This window comes from Phoca vitulina, unplaced genomic scaffold (genome assembly GCF_004348235.1).
Source record: "Phoca vitulina isolate PV1807 unplaced genomic scaffold, GSC_HSeal_1.0 scaffold25, whole genome shotgun sequence".
Lineage (NCBI taxonomy): Eukaryota > Metazoa > Chordata > Mammalia > Carnivora > Phocidae > Phoca > Phoca vitulina.
In genome coordinates, this window is record NW_022589728.1 from 37,022,479 (window position 1) to 37,026,583 (window position 4,105).

Below are 4,105 nucleotides of genomic sequence, written 5' to 3' on the forward strand. Positions count from 1 at the left end.
GAAGAAAACTGCTCAATATAATTACATTTTCACTGATGGAGCTTGGCAATATTTCACAAATTTAATACATGAAATTTACACATTTTAAGGCAACAATACATACTGAAGTATGGACTAAGAGCCTCTCTCCACCTGCTCGTAGAGTCAAGACAATGCCCAGACCAGTGGTTTTGACTTTACAGTTTCTGCAACTACAAATAGCACAGAGTGTTCTTAAGCACCTTCTTGGCAAAACCAGTTTGGAAACTTTTATCTTACTGGTAAGGCATGTTTCTCTTTTGTAATTCAGCAACCTGTGATGATTCACAAAGGCTAGGAAGAATTGTACCCTATATGGAATTTCTAGGTCAGAGGTAGAATAACAAAGGAATATCAACTGATAAGGCTATAAACATAAGAGGTTTAATGGAGCTGTTGTGGAGTCAAATTGTGGTGATCCAACCAAAAGCCTGCCATTTACTTTGATAAATCTTAATCGTTTTATCTAGTTTACACCCAGGGAAACCAAGCTTTGGAGAATTTAAATAACTTCCCCAATATCACCTAACCAGCGGTGAGAAAACAAACTCTGCCATATGACCCCCATATCCTAATACCACACTAACTCCAACACACTTTCTTTACCTGAACGTATGTGAAAAATACTATTGTTTAGCTAATTCAGATACTATGGCAAGCAGCATTAGTGTGAATAATATAGAGAATAAAAGACAAATTTCCTTAAACTTTGGAATGAGTTTCTACACCTGTTTGGATATGGGTGTCGCTAATATTCTGAAAATGGGTAAACTGTCTTGTTCCCCAAAGCCAGGATAGGTAATTTGCTATCTTGAGTTTGACGCAAACCTCATATCTCCTTCCCTGTCAATAACTTTTGGATTGGAATCGCACAAAATGAGATGAGTGTAATTATGGGGATAAAAGAACAGACTGAAAATCAGGATTATCTGAAATACCTCGTTGCTGTTTTGGTAACATTTAACTTAGGAGTATAAACAGGAAAGGTGATCCTGTTAACAGGGAAACTGTTAAAACTGAGCAGATGAAAATGTCATAGGAAAGTTAAAGGCAAGATTTATTTGGTATAAGTTTGCATTGTTCATGCATTCACAAGACCAGGCAGGTGATACGTTAGCAACACATGCCTTGCTATTTCAAGATCACCGAGGAAAAACGCTTGGAACTAAAAGGCAGCCGAACTAATTAATTTGCAATGGTGTTTTCAGACTGAAATGTTATATTCTATGTTTCTGAAAGAATTACACTTTGTGGTCAGCTGAAGATTTTGGAAGGGAATAAACATATTAAGCATTCTGACAAATACTTTCCTGTTTTTAAGTCACTAAAATGCCTGCAGCATGTGATAACAAGGCAAATCTAAACAGTGAAAATTGTTTTATACAATATGGGCTTGTGATTTTTCATTAAATAATAATAAAACGGGGTGCCTGGGTGGCTCAGTGGTTAAGCGGCTCAGGTCATAATCCCAGGGTCCTGGGATCGAGCCCCGCATTGGGCTCCCCCTGCTCAGCGGGGAGCCCGCTTCTCCCTCTCCCTCTGCCTGCCGCTCCCCCTGCTTGTGCTCTCTCTGTCAAATAAATAAAATCTTTGAAAAAATAAATAATAAAACATTAAATAATATTAAATCAACAATAAAAGTAGTTTATACTTTTAGAAAATTTAAAAAGAATTTTAAAAAGAAAATTTAAAAATTCAATATACTGAAAAGTAAGCAGCAAAGACAAATCCCAAACCATCTAAAAATAGAAATAATGAGGGGCGCCTGGGTGGCTCAGTCGTTAAGCGTCTGCCTTCGGCTCAGGTCATGGTCCCAGGGTCCTGGGATCGAGCCCCGCATCGGGCTCCCTGCTCAGTGGGGAGCCTGCTTCTCCCTCTCCCACTCCCCCTGCTTGTGTTCCCTCTCTCGCTGTGTCTCTCTCTGTCAAATAAATAAATAAAATCTTTAAAAATAAAATCAAATCAAATAAAAAATAAATAAAAATAGAAATAATGATAACATTTGTAAAATTTTTTATTTGAGCGGTGCCGGGATGGTTCAGTTCATTAAGCGACCGACTCCTGATTTCAGTTCCGGTCATGATCTCAGGGTCCTCAAATCCAGCCTCATTAGGCTTAGTCAGGCTCAGTGCGGAGTTGGCTTGAAATTCTTTCTCTCCCTCTCTGTCTGCCCCTCCCCCTGCTTGCATGTGTGCACTCTTTCTCTCTCTAAAATAAATAAATAAATAAAATCTTAAAAATTTTTTTATTTAATTAATAACATTTTGATGTATCTTCTTCTTATCTTTCTTCTAAACATAAGTTTTGGGCATTTTAAAAATTTACATAATTGAAATCATACTGCACACCTGTTTTGCACTTTGCATGAATTTATCATATCTTATTTAGCTATTCCTTTGTAGCCAGAAAGAGAAAATATTTTAATTTTTATGAATATAAATAACATTGTTGTGAACATCTTTGTATACAGACTTTTCTGCACTTATTGTTATTATGCAAGATAGAATTATTGCTAGCAAGAAGATCAAAATATATAATCAGTTAATTTCATATAATATATAATCAAATATAATTTTGTTCACCATTGCAAATAATATTTTATTGGTTCTATGATGCATTTTTCTTTCATTTTAATATCTCTGAAATCAGAAGGCAGCATACAATCCACGGTGTCAACATCAGTGTCTGCCAAGCATCAGTGACTGACCTGGAGGTCATTTCCTGTGTACGTGTGAATGTGGTGGTTATACCCGGTGGCAACAGCTGGAGTGCTGTGACCCTCCCCAATTCCGTCAACAAACCTACTAGAAACCATCTGAAGAAGAAATGAGTCCTGGTTATTCACCACATTCCACGACACCTTCTGCTAGGACGAAGAAAGCACATGTGTCAAAATTTACAAAAATGGATTTTAACCCCTTAGATTCACTTTGAAAGAAGGATCTAACATCTTACCCTTGATGGCAGAGAGGACGAAATTATGTAGAAAAACGTGGACACAAACAACCGCAAGTGAAAGAGTGACACAGAAGAGTTGAATTCCAAGTATAAAGAAGTTGGCTTATGTTTTTCCTTTTTATACATTCACTAGAATTATAAATGATACAATTTCACATCTAAAAATGTCTAAACTCGGTTAAGTATAAAATAAATGTTACAAATGAAAGAAATCATTGTATTAACTTATATGGCAGATTTTATTTCTTTCTTTGTGATAAAATAAAGTTGTATCTTAGGATCAATGACATCTTCAGTTCACCAAAGCACTTTGTATTGCCAAATTACTTTTCAAAGGTGTTATATCAATTTACAAACCAAATTCTATTAAATATAGAATACATTAGAAAATAGAGTAATATAGCATATAAAAAATAATGAAAGAGTACTTAAAAGATAAATTTTCACACACTTTCACCTTGTGTGAAATAGGTACACAATAAAAAATGGGGATGATAATGCACTGCTTATTGCTATCGTAGCGATTTTAAAATACAATATTATTAAGGTAATACTTAAACATTAAATGTTTTAACATGAAACTATTTAGGAAAAGATTTATAGTAAAGGAAAACATAACAGATTTAGCTTCAACTCCTTCACAACTAATATATTAAGAGTTTTTCTAAAATTGTGTCTCTTTAATTGTCAAACAGTAACAGTTGAGTTCAAATCAAGATGAAGCAGTATCTGGAAGTTCTGGAGACCAAAATAATAAAAATGCACAACAAAATAACTACTTCTTTCTTTTTTTTTTTTTAGGAGGATGTAGAAATGTACCATTTTATTATTACAAAGATTCTCACGAAAATGAAAATAGTATCTCAAAAAGGGTACTAGACTACCAGTCTTCACCCGCAGAATTGGGCGAGGATAGAGGGCAGGCAGTGGGAGTTCCTTGGCTCACATAGGGCCAGTGGGAAGGCACGATAACAGAACCAATCTAAAAATGGCTGTTACCTTAAGGAGCCTGTTGGCGGGGGGGGGGGGGGGGGGGTCCCTGAAGACCCAGCCACTCCTTCTAGAATGCTCAGTAAGGGCACCTTTCCAAAGCTACTAAGCAGACACTTGGCATTTCAGGATTTTTGTC